The sequence below is a fragment of the Cyrtonyx montezumae genome, unplaced genomic scaffold (assembly GCF_038088225.1).
Source record: "Cyrtonyx montezumae isolate F1298 unplaced genomic scaffold, pur_monq_1.0 scaffold_13, whole genome shotgun sequence".
NCBI classification, from domain to species: domain Eukaryota; kingdom Metazoa; phylum Chordata; class Aves; order Galliformes; family Odontophoridae; genus Cyrtonyx; species Cyrtonyx montezumae.
Genome location: NW_027071859.1, coordinates 32,995,916 through 33,014,062, shown reverse-complemented (window position 1 = coordinate 33,014,062; position 18,147 = coordinate 32,995,916). Strand labels below are relative to the sequence as shown.

Genomic DNA, 18,147 nt, shown 5'->3' with positions numbered 1-18,147 from the left:
CACATATGCTGACGTGCCCTAACTTGTAAGGGCGTTTTGAAGAAGTCAGTGGCTTGTTGCGTGCCTCGTGAATCACCAAGCTAACGCTGTAAGTGTTGAGGCTTGTGTTTCTTGCTAGGCAATGAGGGGAGAATACAGCAAGCCAAGCTTGATAGAAGTACATATCTTTTAAATCTACAGCGTGAGATGCTGCTTTCTCACTGGGGATGCTGGTATCATTGAGCAGTAGTCGTCCTGGAAGTGGCAAAGTTGTAGGCTGATCTGCAAGCAGCAACTAGGAGCTGTGTGCTTTTGTGCAAGAAGCAATCAGTCTGTCTTCAGACTTCTCTTCTAATTACATCCCCAGTCAGGTGTCAGATTACTGAACGGTGAAGTTATTGTATCTTTGCTAGCCGTGATGGTTATTGGGTTCAATAAATATACCTTAATTGCTTTGATCTGAAAGCCAAGTTTTGTAATCTTATCATAGAGCGTGGCCTTAATTTCATCTCCACTGTGTGTAGCAATAAACGTTTTTACTAGAAGCCGCCACATATTTGTATAACAAATATTTCCCTTGCCTTGTGTTTGTTTGGTTGGTTGAGTTGATGGGTTTAAATCCTTTCTACTTAGCTAAACTGGAATTCTTAGCGTGAAGAAAAGCAGTTAATGCGGCAAGGGTAGAAATCTCCATCTAGTGCATTTCCTTCAAAATCATTTGAAGGAAGTTTAACACTGAGTAAATTGAATCATTTCTGCGACGCCTCTAATGTGGAATTTGAACGAATATAATGTGTTCCTTTGTAACAGCTGTATTTCTTGCTGCCTTCTGAAAAACCTGGGAAATGAGGCTTGATTACTTAACATTTCATTGCTTCTGAGTCTTTAGAAAGTCTTGACATATGTTATTAAGTGTCCTAGTACTAAGTGTGTGCTCATTTCAAGTGGTAAGTTTGTCTGCTGTTTATTTTTAGGTACGAAGCAGAAGCTTTCGGTGACGTCCAATATGTTGTACAGAAGCATTAAGGTAATAGTTATTTTCTCACTGTAGGAGTACATTTCCATTGTTGATCAAGACAGTAAATGTTTCCATTCCAGTTTCCACATTTTTGTCTGACAAAAGCATAGAATGTGGAAGGTGCCAGAGATTGTCATTTTCATATGGCTGTTGAGTGTAACAAAATAAATTAAAAAATAGTTTTCATATTCATATGACACGTTTTCCTCCATGTGTTTTCATAGTTGCCTTTAAACTGATGAGTAATTATGTGAGTTAAGAGCGCTGCTGAGGTCACGTGCTTTTACTATCATTTCTGTTTCTGTATCACTTCATTAAGCATGAGAGCCTGCATGACAGATGACTTGATTAATGTGCATCACCTTTGAGATAAATGTAATTTACTACAAGTTAACTGTCTTGTGTTGGGTGTGCGTTGGAACTAATCTGAATCCATATACGTGGCCGTATTTGCATTTAACTGCTGGTTCTGTAAACTGTGGACAGTACAATAGTTCAGTTGGAAGGAATCTATAAATATTAGGTCTAACGTTGTGAATAAATGTGTAACATAAAACAGAAGTTGAAATGACTTGGTTCTTCATCCTAAAAAAAGATGGTCTAAAATAATTTCAGGCCAATATTTTTCTGCTGTGCATAGAATTTCAACTTGTAAGTTCTTGGCAGACAGTTGTAGACTAATACTAGTTTTTTTGGTATGAAAAGAAATTTTAGTGACTGCTCCCTGACGTAGTGATGTGCGAGATGGAGTTCAGACCATTGTAACAGATTTTCTACTGGAACTAATTTTTACTTAATTTTGATTTTAGCCCATCACGGAAACGCCATTGGAACTAGAAGGGGATTCAGTACACACAAGTGGATTTTCCTGAAAGCTGTGTATGTTTTGAATGATCTGTGGGGATGAATTAGCTTGTTAAATGGCTTAGCAACATGCAAATTAGTAACCTTGTCATTAGTTTTAAAAATGAGCTATTATTGTATTTCAGACACTATTTGACATGATCTGTGTTGAAATGTGTAGGCTAAGGAAGATGGGTGGGTGAATATTTCAGTCATTTCAAACCACTCGTGTAGGAACTGGTAAAATATGTTTAAGATTTACATTGTAAATGTGACAAAGATTACCTCAAGGTGACTTATAATTATCTGTCAGTGTACACTTTATCATAAAATTAGAAGACTTGAGGTGAAGAAAATGAAGCTGACGGCTGGAAGTTCTTTGTCAGTATAAACAGGCAAATCTAAAATGTATTGCTCATTTTTTTAAGAGTATAGTCAATATTTTCACTTTTTGGAAATGCTAAGAAACAATAGTAGGATCTGTGTTTAGTTTAACTCGTCATAATCAAATGCCTATGACCAATGGCTTTGTCTGGAAAGTAAAGATGAGAGGAATGGTGATCCACAAGTCTAAAACTTGGGCATCCCAAGTGGGTTGTGTTATGTTACTAAATGGACGTATTCTAACTGCTTGCTTTATTTGTTTCTAGAATGGCTTATGAACAGTTTTTAATAATGGAGAAGTTGTGTGTTGTGATGACACTTCCGGGCAACTCTACTACAACAGATAGAGGTAATATTTATTGTTAAATTGCTGAAACTTTTGTTGAGGTATTCCCAATTAAGGCTACGTGTGTTCCCTTTCCAGTACAATTATGAGTGGTGGATTGTGATGAAGTTGCCATTTCTGATTTGTTGATGAAAAACTTGATACGGATCTGGCTTCTGAAACAAAGCCACTCTTCTTTCAAAAGACCTTTCTGTCATTCACATTCCCAGTTAGTTTTACTTCCATGCTGTCTCCAAATACAAGTTCCTTACTGTGAGTAAGGGTTTTGGTGCACTGCTGAAACTTGCCTTATGGACGTGTGCTGTTGCCCAGCAAATGGTAGCACCTTTAAAGAGAAGAGAGATGGCAAGCTTCAAGGTGTCTTGTCTAGGAGCTTAGAAATGAGTAACTCTCACCAACTGTTGAAAATGTCCTGGTAAGAAAATGAAGTGTTTCTGGGTTTTGGGTTAGTTAATGACACCTGCACTGTGCCTCTCAGAAAGCATTGTTAACTTAAGATGCATTCAGATGTGGGCATTAAGGAAAGCCAATGTTAATGATTAGAAGTGAATATTGATGAGTTAAAGCTGTTTCAGCTCTAGTGTTAGACTAGCCCTTCTGGATTAGTTTAAATTTACCTGCAGCAGGCAAAAAGTGTGCGTAAGAGCACACGTTATGCCTTAACTGTATTGGTGGCTGTTTCCCCAAGATTTTAATTTTTCAAATTTTTCTGAATTTAATCTTCCTCAATTAAATGTGGGTCTTGAAGCATATCTTCTGAACAAGTTCAGTTTTCGTATAAAAAGTTAGAATCTAGAAGTGTGAGGTTCTAATTTTGCTGTCTTACTACACGTCTATATTTATTTCACTCCTTCCTGAAGAAAGGCATTTGAGAATTGCTACTTAAAGTTTATTTTAAAGAACGGGTTTTACCCCAGTAAATTAAGTTTAAACACAGGAGTGAAGCTTTTTGTGCAGAATAGCTACCTGCAAAATAATGTTTTGTTTAGTCAGAAGTCTAGAGGAAAGCTGAAAGTAGCAATCCTCGTTATAAAACTAATTGGTGCAATTTTTGTCTTTGCAGGGATTCTTGAAGGCTGCTTCTTGAAGGTATCAATTCAATAAATGATAGAACTAAGTTATAAAAACACGTCTGACTTTTGAGATCAGATTATTATTGTCCCATGATAAGTAAAACATGAAAAAGATGAAATACTTCATAGTTGTTAGAGGCCATGGACACTTGGCAAGCTAGGTTTAAATAACTGTACTTAAAACTGCATTGTCATGTCAAATCCATTTAAAAGTATGAGGTGACATGTAAATAATTACTGCAGATGGTGTATCTGAAATAGAGTATGTGTCTTTGCAACATGGGAAATGCTGCAATGTTTCTTCATCTATATTGGCCTTAATCTTAAGATTTATTAGTTCCAGCTCAAAATGCAATGCTCAATCTTCCTGTTGCTGCAGGAGTCCTGCATAGAACAATACAGTTTTTTGATGTATTGCTTGTTGATAGATTTGAGCTTTTAATATTTTGATACAAGCTGAAAATCATATTTTCACTATCGTTTTTAGAAATTAAGCTTTTGATTGTGGTAGACTTAGTCTTAACAGACTAATTGTCTTTCATTGTATAGCAACGTTGTGTCCAGGCAAGACATGCAAAAAAAAATCTTACATTGATGTGAGAACACTTATAGGTTAAGTTTTGTGGAGCTTTATGGGTGCTGGTGTTATTGCACCACATGCTCAGTAATGTATGAGAGATCAAATAGTAAGTTGTGTTTTGAGTGATGGAAGAAAACATTTCTGAGCTAATAAACGTCTCTTTTCCAGCAGGAAAATGGTCATAACTGTATGAAAAAATGCTTATAATTTGTTCAGGTATGTAATCCAAACTTTTCCAAGCATTTTATGATTAAGTCTGTAGTCTGTGTTTACAAGTTTACAAGAAATCCTTAGTGCCGTGTCTGTTGCTAATGGATAACTGATACAGTAGGTTTGTACAGTAACTTACTACTTACTCTGTATATGTGCTAAATATAAGATCACTTACTACCCAAGTGACTGCATGTACCAGTAGTTGTGCCTAACCATTGCTAACCTTCAGATCTACCTGTAAAGTTTTAAATGGTTATCTTACATGTCAAAGGACCAAGGATTTTTGTTATTGTTGCAATCAGCATCACTATCAAAAAAGTGCATCATGTGTTAGGTTTACTTTCACAGTACTGTTTCTGCATCTCATCTGTGATGATCCTATCCCGAACCTGAATTCCTTGCTGAAAATCCGAGTACGGATCCGGCATCTGAGATGAGATGGAAAGACTAGTTCTAAACTGACTGAAAACTATTACAAGTTCTATGCGGTTTTAGGTGCTTTTGCAAAAAAAAAAAGTATGTAAAGTGTGTGCTTATTTTCAAGTTTAAATTTCTTCCTCCAATGAACCATTTTATTTAGACCTTGTTCTCCTTTTTCCAGTGAGGTGGAACGTTTTTGTCAGTGCTGCTTGACAAATGTGGATGCTCTGTAACTTGGAAGAAGGTGTAACACCTGAAGAGATGTTCTCGCTTGGAGTGGGACCATGCTTTTAAAATCCTGCTGAAACAGTTGTTGAAATTGGTTAGCAGATACTGTTACCAAAAACTGCACGTGAACCAAAATTACCGTCTCTGCATATTTAAACTAATGCTTTTCTCACGACACCGAACTGCCCTGTTTGGGGAGGATAACTAGCATTAGGGAATGAGTGGTGAGCTTCAATGTATGAAAAAAGAAACAGGCTGTTGGTCCTTATGAAGTGAAAGGGTATGTAGACTTTTTGATACAGAGCATATGTAGTAACTCAAAACAATGGAAGTTGCAGGTAGGCCATGCAGCATTGATACATAAGTTCAGACTCCTAAGTGCTTCTTGAAGATGCCACCTGGGAGATGGAAGGAAGTAGGCAAGGTGGTGTGGAAGCATCAACGTGAAAAACATGTTAAAAAACACTTGAAATTTCAGATAGGGAGGTTGTGGTTACAGAAAAGGCATGGATTAAAGTGTTTGTTTTCTTATGTATCTGGTTGGGGAGAGAAGGAAAGGGGAGTTTTCAGTGAGCTGCCAATTTAGCATAAGACCACCAGTATCGGGACTGGAACTGTGCCCACTGAAGACATTGGCAGTGTTATCTGTTCCTGGTGTGGGAGGACAGGTACAAACACTGAACTTTGGCTTGCAGCAGTTACTAACCACACAGTAACATGTTAACATGTTTGTTGTATTGAGGAAATCATCACTTCCACCAAGGAGGAGAGGAATTGTAAATTGATTGTCTGAGTATGTTGCCTTTAAAGACCAATTATGCATGAAAGATGCAATCCACCTTAAGGTGTGGCTCTTGCACTGCATTCTCAGGAATGCTTTATAAAGGAGGAATGTGACAAGTGCATGGTGGCCAGTGATGGGTAGTGCTGTGGTTACTGAATGATTTTGGAATGTACCAAAATACAGAAACAACCCTGTAGTCTGCAGCCAAAAATGACAGCGCTGGATGCTAGCTGCTTACTTCCTTTAGGGATCTGAGAAGAACGTTGTGAAATACTTATTTTTAAACACCGAATTCTTGAAAGGCCGGTTGTCCTGTCAGTGCAGTACCACAGAACTGCGGAACGCACCAAGTAGCAGCATCTGAATGGTTGGGAAGTTCAGAAAGAACTGTGACTACAGAAACATGCATTAATGATGTGACTGAATTTCAGGAGTGGCATGGCTTACTGCGTAACCTCTGATTTGGTTATTCAGTAAGTAATGATCAGCTGCTTTGGCTGGCCAGTGGCTGCTTCTCAGCGAGTAACTGTGTATCGCTATTGAATTGTATCATCAGAAGCCGCAGAATTTTACTGCAGCAAAACTTCCCTTGATGGCTTTCATCAGGATTTATTATCCATTAAATGTTGCTGAGAAGGGTAGCTATTTCTGTGCTGTGTTTTGTACGTGCTCTCTCTTGAATAAAGATGAGGATGTGGAAAACTTACCTAGGTGTTGAACGTGAGTTCTGTAGTCACTTAAGGTGTTTCTGGACAGCTCATTATTTTGCAAGGGCTGCAGAGACAATGTGGCCTTACAAAAGTACTGGTGCAGGGCACGCTGAACATGTGACATTCCAGCATACTGTTTGTGTGGCTCCTGGACAATGTAAGCTCCACTGGCAGTTCCATACTTCAGGAGTGTGGAGGGATCAGCCTCCCATCTTAGGTCCATTGCGTTTTTAGCTCTTTTCAGTGGTGTGCACACTTCTGAACAAGGGGTAACAGACAAAAATTGGGAGCATGCGAAGTTCTTTGCAGACCTGAGGAAGAACTTCATTGTGAGAATGACAGAGCACTGCCCAGAGAGCCTGTGGAGTCTTCTCTGGAGAAATCAATATCTGCCTGGACACTGCTGTGCAACCTACTGTAGGGAACCTGCTTAAGCAGGGACTGATTGAACTTTGATTCTCCAGAGGTCCCTTTCAACCCCTACAATTCTCTTTTTTTATTGAGTTGATGCTGCTGACAATGTTTAGTGGAGATGTTCAGGCAGTGAGTCAGAGGTCGACAGTCTTGGGACACACTGTAGGGGAAGGAGTGTATTGAAAACCAGAAAAGGATAATAGGGGAGCAGTATTTGCCAAGTAGTGTATTAGCTTTCCTGAAAGGGTTTTTATATAGCTTATATAACAGTACAGGGCAGTAATTTATTTGTGGTATGTTTTGAATGTAACAATGTCTTTTTGGCTGAAGCTAATACAAATAATACAAAGCATCTGAAGCTTTGGAGGAGCTCCTGCTGTGTGTGCATCTAGTAAAACTGATGTGGACCAGTTGCTCTTCTAATTTCTGACATCAAAAGACTAGAGATAGTTTCAGTATTTTGGATGGTACTTGAATACTGAAAGTACTTCAATGTAAATCTGAAATATTGGGGATGTTCTGATCTAGGATTGGCAGTAATAGATAAAAGGGGCTGGAGAACTGTATTACATTGGTGCTCGGAGTAGTGGCAGCCTGTTTCCAGAAGCCGTTCGATCATGAAAAAATGTATGCCTCCTACTAAGCCTGGAAAAAAGACATGGCCACTGATGAGCCCGTTAACTGCAAATCTTGTGCTACAAGTGCTCACTGGAATGCTGAATATGGGCAACCAAAGAAAAGTGTGGTATAGGAATTCAGAACGAGGTTTTTTTGTTTTTTTTTGTGTTTTTTTTTTTTTTTTTGCCATGAGACTACCTTATAGTCTTCAGGATGAGACTAATGGTGATGGAGGATGTTAACATGACAAAGTTTAAATTGAGAGGGTATAAGGTGAGCCTCTCTGCTCGTGGTGGTAGGGGATAATGCTGCAAATCACTTGTGGAAGAGAGGTCTCATGTCAAACATTGTGTGCCAGCTTTGGTGGCATTGCTGCCTTCTCTTTCAGACAAGCTCTTAATACGACAAATATGCCATGTAAACGTTGGTTATGAGCTGTACTTTCAAGGATGGTCGTTTCCAACTGAATTAACAGCTGGTGAGTTACAACTTCCAAAGGTGGGAGTTCAGCAATCAGTTTTTCGGGAGAGACTCATATGCTCAAAACGTTTGACCAGTCACAGCAGTCTGAGCACTGTTAGACTTTGTCCAAGGAAAGCCTTTTTTTTTTTCAATTGGAGCACATATGTAACCCTGAGTTTGGGATGCTATTTCCCCCGCCCCCCAGTTTTGACCCTTTCCCACAGTTGAGAGGACAAATTTAGTTGTAATGAATGAATTCAGCAAGTGACTACTAACAGGTGAGTAGAGTCCAGTCAGAAGCCTGTATATGCTGTGTGCGTGTGGCCAGTGAACTTGCGTTCTTTGCACTTCTCATTAGAACCAGCAGTACAAGTATTTTTGCTTGTCTGTCATTAATTGTTTTTCTTAGAGGATGTAAACTGGAAAATGAATTCCATCTTCTTTCAAACACGATTTGGCTTTCTAGTAGATAGTCCAGTTAGGCTATCAGCTGTGAAAACAGTACTCCTCAGTCATTGTTTAAAACTTCCTGTAGGCTCTGCAAGACAAAAGTAGTATTTTATGCTCAAAAGAATGACTGTATTGAGTAAGACAAAATCTGCTTTGCTCAGTATTCTGTCTGAGGATGACCAGTATAAGAAGCAGGAGGATAGAGATCCTTTCCAGTGAATTTCCTAAGGAGATATTCATTCTGCTTGAATGTTGCTTGGCAGTTATGACCTATCTCTAATGTTTAAGGGGATGTGAAATGTGAATGTTGCATCGGTTATAAAACGTATGTGATTGCAACAGCAGGGGAATAGATGAAGACTAAAGTAATGGCTCGTTTCTTTTTCTTTGAGGATACTTTAATACTGATTTTGCTTTCAGCCCTTACACTAATGAAAGCTGCAATAACTGGAGACCAGATAAGACGGCGTTGCTAAGTCAGTGTTACTGTCCAAAATACATTGGAGGTGAAAATTTGGTCTGTTGATGTATGTTCTCACCTTCAGTAGCGCTGAGCCTTACTTCAGGCTTGTAACAAGTCAGTACTATCTTTTACTTAGAATTGAAGCTTCCTGTAACTGAAGGAACATTGTCTCTGCAATGACAGTACTAGTTGAAAAAGTGTAGATAGAGAATTATTACAGACTGACCTAAAGTAAACTTGAGTTACTTTGTGAAAAGAAGCTAACAGATTAATAGACTCGGATGCTTAGACCTTATTTTGAAACTGGTAGGCTGAGTGAAAAGTAAAGATTGTATTTTTAGATCATCTAAAGGTCATTGAAGAGGAAGAATATGCAGCTACAGTGTACTTGATTAAGTTACCAATTTGCTTTTGCTCACAAGGTTTGGTCTGTGGAAACTGATGCTCCACTGTCTTCCTATTCAATGGTATTAACTGCAGTGTGAAAAGTTGAGCAGCAAGAACAGGAGTTAACCTTTAGAACATCTTAAAATATTCTAATTTGGATTACCGGCAATAGGGCCCCTGAAAACCTTTTTTCTGTGTGAAGGAATCTTTACATCATGACCCTTAGGCAGCATTGATTTCAGTCTTTTTGCTATTATTTTTTCCTACAAAAGTACTGCCATGATTAGTGGAAATAGCATGACTTTCACCTATGAACTTGTTTTTAACTAGAAAAGACTGAACAATCCTTGCGTTGGTAAGTAATTTAAACCTCTTAGGTAGGGCTGTCTGAATGTGGCAACCTATAGTTCCTATGTCACAGCATATTGGAGAAAACGGTAGCTTTTGCTTGTAAGACTAGCAATCATAGCATATAGATATACTAAAACTTTAAAAGTTAATATTCGAGCAGTGAAACGTACAGTACTGACTAAATGAAGATTTTCCAACGAAGGATTCAAAAGGATGTTCTTGCGATCCAGGATTTCATACTTAAATTCCGTATTACTATGCCTTAAGCGGTAAGACCAGCTTAACTTTCTAATGAATGAGATGCCCTGTAGTGCTTGCAGCCTCAGGGCAGCAATTCTAGACCGTACTGTCGCAATGTCCTTCTTTGGCCCTTTTGGCTTCGGGTTTTACTTTCAGTTACCTGTAGGCATAGTTCCACGGAGGCTCTTGCGAGCAGTATGTTACAGGTGAGATGTGCGTAAGGACCATTGACTTTGTGATGTCTTTTACCTGACCAACTCAAAATAAAACCTGTTAGCTTCAGTTTTGAGCTGAGGAAACTTGTCAGTGCTGAGATAGCACTCCTGGAAGAATCTTGGCCTTAACTTCTGAGAGAGATGCTGCTTTTCCTAAAAGATTCATTTGGATGTTCCAGTTAGCACTTTACTGCTGAAGTGTGATCAGGAAAGATAAATATTTGTTGATTCTCAACTAGGAAGAGGCTCTTAAGCTGACAAGAGGTGTGTGTTTATTTGTTCTTTCCTGAATCTGTAGTTCTTACAGATACTGCAGTAGATCTGTTGAAGCTTTGAGCTCTCTCCTGAAGTGAGCTTTCTTTGTGAGCATTCTTACTCTGCCAATATTAGGTCCTTGGTGTCCAAAACTGTTGTCTTCAGCTCTGTCCCTATCTCAAGATCCTATTCCCCTTCTGTTTTATCCCATATGTTAGTCTGTCTAGTATTGCTTTTAATTATTGCAAAGTTATGCAGCAAACATCCTAAGAACCAAGGCAAAAATATAAAACTACAAAAGTTAACTGCATATCCTTCAGTGTGAGACTTCAGTGAAGGAAATAAAAGTCGCTGGAGTTGTTACTCTGTAACATCTGTCCAACACCTGTTGGGCTGTAAAGACAAGAGTAGTTCCTGTAATTGATTTGACATGACAGCTGTGATTTGCTCTTCAGAAGCCATGAACAGAGCCTACAGATAATTTGCTGATTTGGTAAACTGCAGATCTGTAAAGAATGGCAGCTAGTTGGACTTTAGGTTGCTTCAGATGTAAAAGAGTAACATCTCCACTTCTGGGTTGATACTGGGCTCTCCATACCTACAAGGTCCAGGCAATGAAGTAGCTAGAAAAGGGGGAAAGGTGAGTTTTCTTCTACATTAAAACATTCTTGGAATGTAACAAGGGAAAATATCAACCATAATCTGAATGGTATTCTCACTTTTTTCTGGTTCAGAAAAATCTAATTTCTCCACAACTAGACTCTGAACTTGGCTCTCCGCACTTTGAATATTTTGAGGTCTGGCTGGGAAAAGAAGGCACCTCAAAATTATTACAAAAGTAGAAATAAGCTGTGAAGATACTTCTCTAGCAGCAGCAAAATAGTTATCAGGATAAAACTGGCATCTTGCCTGAAAGCAGGCATTCTGAGCTTCAGCTTGAGCTTCCATTAGCAGTATGATGAAGAGGTTTAAAGAAATTTTCACTGTAATGAAATGATGTAGCACTGAGGGGCACGGTTAGTGAGCACAGTGGGGACAGGTTAACTGTTGGACTTGGTGATCTAAATGTCTTCTCTAACCTTAGTGATTTTCTTCTAAACTATAGAAAGCAGGTGAACAGCTAAGCTGGGATGTCTCACATTTGGCTTTGGGTAGGTATTTACATCAAATGTGTATTCATTATAAATATGTTTCCATTTCAGTTACACTCCTTGCACATTTCTGGTTCCATTTTTTTCCATTGTGTCCTTGGACTAGAAGAGTTGCATAATCTTTTCCAACTAAAAGATTCTTGTACACATTGCTTACAGCCTCTTCTGACCTCAGCAGATCTATATCAGTACTGTTAGTCTGAAATTGGTAAAGGGCTTCCATGCATCTAATTTACCAACTTCAACTGGTCTTTCAATAGAAATGCAAAGAAGTAAGGGGAATAAAAACGTTGGCACTAAATCATAGGCATTTACCTGTTAGTATAAATGAACATATCTCTTGAGTAAGACTACTGATGTAATTTATCCTTGGGAGAGAAATAAGCCATTAACAGTGAATGTGACAGTAAAATGTAAAAACACCTAAACTGGAAGGTTATGAGAATATTTAACTACCTTCAGTGATTGAAACAGTTGTTTTTGTGGATGTGCTCAGATATCTGCATTGATCCTGCAGGAACTTAAGAGTTAGTCCACTAGCAGTAGGAATGTGTATTTTCACAGTCCCATTGACTGTTCTTACCATTCCACATGTATATCTGAGCATTGCTGTCCACTGGTATGAAACTCAAACAGGAGAACACTGGAGGTGTTGGAAGTGTTTTGGTTTTAACTGAATGCAAACAAGTCTACTTTTATCAGTCATCTATTTAGGTAGTGATAATCCACTATGATTATTTCTAGTTGACCCTTGCAGATTAAGTTTTGAAAATGAAACTTCAATGTAATTCTTTCAATTTGCTGCTGCCTTTTAAGATCTGCACTAAAGAAAAAAACCACCAAAATTCCAAAATTATATTTTTGTAGGACCAAAGAGACTTCTGAGTTTATTTTCTGGAGACAGACTGGAATAACAATATTCCTCATGTCCCCTGCAGATCAGAGGGGGTTGGAAAATTTAAGCATGTTTTAATTTTTCTAGTGCCCAGTTGCTAGGCAAAATTAAGGTTTACCTAAATCACTAGAGCACTGCTTACCTCTAGCAGCATAATGCAGCAGTAATAGTTATTCCCATATTAAATTACAGGATTTGTTCAGGTTTGAGAACAGGTTATGCTGTCTGCACTGCCCTGTGCAAAACTATGAAGAAATACCTGGTCTGCTCTGCATGAGCTGGAATTATTAAACTCAGACATGTCTGTCAGCCAGGATAGCTAAGATCTGACTCGGTATTTCACCAGCATAGACTACTGGAAAGCAGCAAGCAGAGCCTGAGGTGCTGATAGTATTTATATACTACATCTATATAGTAACTACTGCCTTGTACCTGCAAGGAGTGTAAAGAAAAAAAGTCCAGTCTCAAAGGGACCTTGAAGACCCAAGATTATTTGGGCTCACCCATGCTTGAAAGGATTTTTAGGTTGTTTGCTTACATATTAAATAGTATGGGATGCTTAACCTGAAAGCTGTGTTGCAACTGCTGCATCAGGCACTTTCCCTCCTGGGTAATAAGCAATGTTGTTGCTAGTCACATAGCTCTGGGACACAAGTTCAGATGCTGACATCCAACCATCTATACCACCGAAGGGTTAATACAGACCCTGGGTGAGCTAGCACTCATCTGGAATATTTGGGCATGGCTTAGAGGTTGATGTAAATGAGAACTGAGCTATGGGAGCCAAGCTGTGCTGTTCACAGCAACCTTAGATGATCCCAGTGGTCCCTATTCTGCTGTTTCACCATTCACTTGTTGTTTTGTTTTGGGTTTTTTTTTTCGATATGTGCCAAATACTGGAAGCCTGACAACTGCTAGCCCAGGACAGGGGATGTTTGGATGCTGCTGTACAGGGAGGTTATAGGCAGGTCTGGGCAGTACTCAGGATGGAGGAAAACCTACATCAAGCTGTTGGTTCTGCATTGACGCACTCGTGGATCTACTTCACAAATTGCTGCTTCAGCACTTGGCTGCATCCCCCTGCATGAGTGAACAGGACAGCACTGCTGTCCTGCAGTGACTTCAAGATGCTTCGATTCAGATACCTAGGAGGAATGCTCTCTGTGCGACTCCAGGTCTTTCTTGTAAGGCAAAGAGTACTTGAATGGGTTTGAATCTGTTTTCTCGAGCCCCTCTGTCCTACTTTGAATAATACTGGAGTGGAAGGGGCTAATGCTCTCACTTTGCTTAATGTTTTTTCTTTCGTTTAAGCTTTGCCAAATACTGACCTTGGGGTAACATCTGATGCTTTAAAGCACCAGATGGTAGGTAAGAGAAAGAAGACCAAAAAAGCAGTTATGGTCTAACTCATTTTTGTACCCACAGCATTAGTAAAGCAACACTTCAGATTGGGTGGTTTGTTCCCATAGCTCCCTCACCCTTTTATAAGCTTATGAGCTATTTGTATAAGAAATCTGTGATTTGTTAGATCTCTAGTGGGATGAGGAATATATGATTAGAGGGAATCTGGATGAACATTGGCTTGTACGGTTCTGCAAGAAGCAAGGAGGGTTTGTGATGAAAGGAACTGAGTAACTGCACTTCCAGTGTGTTACAGTTGCACAGTTTTGTACAATTGGACTGAAGAGTTACAAGCAATATTTGGCCTCTGGTAGTGGGCATTAGCTAAAGGATATAGGCAAAAACAGGGCATGCATAGATATGATGGTACTTTTGGTATGTTCTCACAGCCTACACTAAATGTTGCTGTAGAATTTAAATTAGAGTGATCTTTGCATGATAATAATTTTAGATGGGAGTTTCTTCCGTTCAGCTACAAACTTCTTGATAGCTGCAATTACATGTGATGCTGAACTTCCCACTGTAGGGGAGTACACTGCGTGTGTGCAGACGTAGCTCTAAGCTTGCTATCTGCCAGGTCCGTCTGGTCCAGTTAGAAGAAGAGGTGAACAGCTGTTCCCTATTTCTCTCCAAGATGCTTCCGGCTTTGTAGAACTGTATTATGTTTCTTGATTTGTCTCTCAGCCATGTTGAAGAGCCCTAGTCAATTTAGTCACACTAGCAGTGAAATGCACCTCTTGAGCATCCTTGTTATGCTTTTCTTTGTAGCTTTCTTTTCTCTGTCCTTTTGTAAGTGGAGGAATTAGAACTACATGTGGTGTTGAAAAGGCTGGCATGATGTGGATCTATAAAATAGTACAGTAATCTGCTGGTTTGTTCCTTGTCTGTTCTGAATACCTCCCAACACTTCTCTTTTGCTGCTAAGCAAAGGGCATCTATAGTTCTTTGTAACAAGTCTCAGCATCTGTTTTCTGAGTGATAATAGCTTGAGATGGCTTTGAGTTTGCGTTTCCCCATATGCAGAGAAGCAATTTGGCTGTTTTCTGAGTGCTAAAATAGAGTTCTTTCCTACTCCACATCTTTCAATATTTGCATGTTTTAATCTGTGGTGTGCTATGAAACACTGAATTCTACAGTGATTGCTCCTGAGCCCATGACTTAAAGCATGTAACTTAAATTAGAAAAAAGCTAAAGATATTAGTGGAATGTGCAGTTTGTGTTGTGCCTTTCCTTCTCTGTGTTAGCTCTAGGAGGTTGGACTGGGGGCAGGATATACCTGTGTGTGCATGTTGGAGAATGCATTGAATGGAAAGAAGAAAAAAGTACTGGGTATTGGAGAGAAGGAATGAAATGCATACTTCAAAGAAATAAGCAGCTTGGTAATGTTTCACTTGCACCCTTACAGCAGAGAAGCAGAAAGCAAAAGGGAGAAAAGCAGTTCAGTAAAGTTGTTTCAAGACCTTCAATGTATTTGTATATTAAAAAAAAAACAAAACCCAAAACATTAAATCAGAAACTTCTCCAAGAGTGTCTGTTTGATGACAGGCATATAACAGGAGACTTAGATTGTTATCACAAGGAGTGATATTTGCTGTCTGACTGGTGATTGACCCCTTTAACTGTAGCCAGTATATTCTGGAGTAGACAATTATAAACAGTTATACAGATGAGCCTAAATTTTGTGTGTGCATGCAGAAGAGAATGTCCTACCATCTTAGTAGGCATTGTAGAAGCTGAAGCTAAGAAGCCCACTGTAGCTGAGTCTCCTGGGTTTTTCATTAGCTAAAAAGCCACAAAATAGTGTTTTAATCATATGGTTAAATTTACTTTTCACTGCTTCATCCATGCAACTCTGTATTTGACCCCATTACAGTCACTAGTTGCACGACTGGGGAGGCTCAGGTGTCCAGCTGTGGCTTCAGTGGAACTCTGCAGCTGTCACAATTGCTCTAGAAGCAAGGGCAGGGAGCTTGTATCCCTTTGAAAGTTAGGAGTTCTCACCATTTTTGTTGTAGTGAGAAGTCAAACTTTCGGGTACATGCCCATAGTATAAATCCAAGTCGCCAAGTGTTTGCAAATGTCTCTGGCAGGCACACCTTCCACCACCTCAGTTTTTCCAATACCTATACGGGTTGGTCTATATATTCCAAAAAAGAAAAAGCAATCTTTCATTTTGTGGATGTTTTCCTAGGCATACAGTTTCTGTCTTCATCCTACTGATACTGAGGCTGATTACTAGGCTACATCTATAGGAACTGGCTGTCAGACTCTGCTTTTCCCTTTCTGTGTAAAAAATCAGAGAATCAGTTAGCTGTGACTGACTCTTGGTCAGCTGGGATTTTAAGTAGGGGTGCAGATCTGTGCTTATCCTAGTCACTTTAATTTCCATTCTAGGAAGGAAAAGAAAAACGCATAAAGGTGATTTTTCTACTCTAAACTGAAGTCTAAAAGGGGGAATTTCTTTGTCAGCAGTCTGCCATCTGTGGTTAGTCAGCTCCACTGACAGAGCTTAGGAAATTTTACTACTCCTATTCACCCAATGAATTAATCTAGATATGAAATTTAGATACGTGTCTGGCTCACATGTGTATTGTAAACACCTCAGCTTCTGGAAATGTCTGACAATAAATAAAATGGTTGGGTGCAGTATTACTGGAAAAAATGGTCCATCAATTTGTTTTTGTAGGTACCCACCAATATTATCAATCTGTTTTTAAAAGCTCTTCATTTCTGAAGGGCGCAAAGTCTTTAAGTTTTAGAAAGAATGTAATGAAATCATAGAATGCCTTGGCTTGAAAGGGACCAGTTCCCATTCCCGGCTGTGAGTAGGGCTGCTCCCCCACCAGCTCAGGCTGCCCAGGGCACCATCCAACCCGGCCTTGAACACCTTCAGGGATGGGGTATCCACAGCTTCTCTGGGCAGCTGTGCCAGCGCCTCACTAGTAAAGAATTTCTTCCTAACATCTAACCTAAATCTATCCTCCTTTAGTTTAAAGCCATTCCTCCTTCGCCTGTCCCTATAAGACCTTGTAAAAAGTTGTTCTCCCTCCTGCTTATAAGCTCCTTCTAAGTATATGATAAAAAAATACAGCAAGCTTCACTACAGGTAGTGCCTCTTTTTACTGATTTTCAGAAAGGTTCGTTTTGCAAGTTTTTTTTTGTTTTTGTTTTTGTTTTTTAATATGGTGGGGGGAGGTAGAGCTTTCAATGAATTACTGTGGCATCAAAAGCTTGATTTTGTTCCAGTACCACTGGAGGGATAGCAGTTTTGTTTTGCGTGCTCAGCAGCTTGTGAATATCTGGACAGTGAATTCAGGCTGCAGTTGCTGCTCGTGCTTGCTCCTCTGCGCGGTTTGAGGGGGCTCGATGCGCTGGCGATGCCGAAGGCGCCGAGCTGGGCTGCGAGGCAGTAGTTCTTTGTCACTGCACTGCTTGGGAGGAAGTAACACTTCGCGTGCCTTCCTGCCCGTATTTTGCTCTTTCTCCGGAGTCGCAGGTCCGGCAGAGTTTACGGCGTTGTCTTCAGCAAGGTTCGCAAGCTAGGGCTGTTGGGAACCGCAATTCAGGAGGCTCCCACACCAGGAACGTACATCCGACAACGCCCTAAACGTGGCTACATGTGCTTTCCGCGTTAGGAAGTAGAACCCGAAATGAGCGCCCGCTCTGCGGGGCCCGGTGCCACCCCGTTTCCCGGCCTCGGCTCTCCGAATAGCGGCGGGGCTCCTCACACGGAGCTCCCGGCTCCGAGGAGCGGCGGCGGGGGGGGTCCCGGGTCGCGCTCCCGAGGGGCGCGGCGTTTCCCCGTTGGCCGCGGGCTGCTTGCTGGCGGGCGGCCACGCAAAGCTCCGCTCTCCCCTCCCTTTGTCTGCGTGGCTTTGTCTCCTCCGTTCCCCCGCCGCGGGTCGGGACACCCCGCCTCCGGCCGCGGCTCTCCCCATTGTGCCACCTGCGCACCGTGGGAACGGCCGCTCACCCAATCGTGTCCCGCCCGCCGCGGCGCTCCGTCACGCACCGCGTTTTTTCACTATTTTTGTTTCGTTTATTTAGATTTCTTCTCCTTTCCGGGCGCTACCCGCACAGGTACGAGCGAAGCGCTGAACACGCCGGGCGTGCCCTGCCCTCCCCGAGCTCGGCGCGTCCCCCCGCAGCGCCCGCCGCCACCACCTCTCTTCTCTCCTCTCGGCGGCGCGCGGTCTACGCGTGCGCGAGCCCCGCGTGCGCCCGCCGAGGCGAGAGGGGGCGGTGCTCCGCGGGCGCGCGGGGGGGA

At 40.8% G+C, this 18,147-nt stretch overlaps 1 long non-coding RNA gene and 2 other non-coding genes across 3 annotated transcripts; all 3 read left to right on the top strand.

The window, feature by feature from the left end:
* Positions 1 to 2,664: 2,664 nt before the first annotated feature.
* On the top strand, positions 2,665 to 2,732 carry LOC136045340 (small nucleolar RNA SNORD50). Its single transcript, XR_010621904.1, has one exon. It is a non-coding gene; the product is annotated as a small nucleolar RNA SNORD50 (small nucleolar RNA).
* Positions 2,733 to 3,638: 906 nt separating this feature from the next.
* LOC136045321 (uncharacterized) lies at positions 3,639 to 5,331 on the top strand. Its single transcript, XR_010621893.1, has 3 exons — positions 3,639 to 3,659; positions 4,392 to 4,439; positions 5,038 to 5,331. It is a non-coding gene; the product is annotated as an uncharacterized LOC136045321 (long non-coding RNA).
* Positions 4,801 to 4,871, top strand: LOC136045338 (small nucleolar RNA SNORD50). The gene has a single exon (XR_010621902.1). It is a non-coding gene; the product is annotated as a small nucleolar RNA SNORD50 (small nucleolar RNA).
* Positions 5,332 to 18,147: the final 12,816 nt, after the last annotated feature.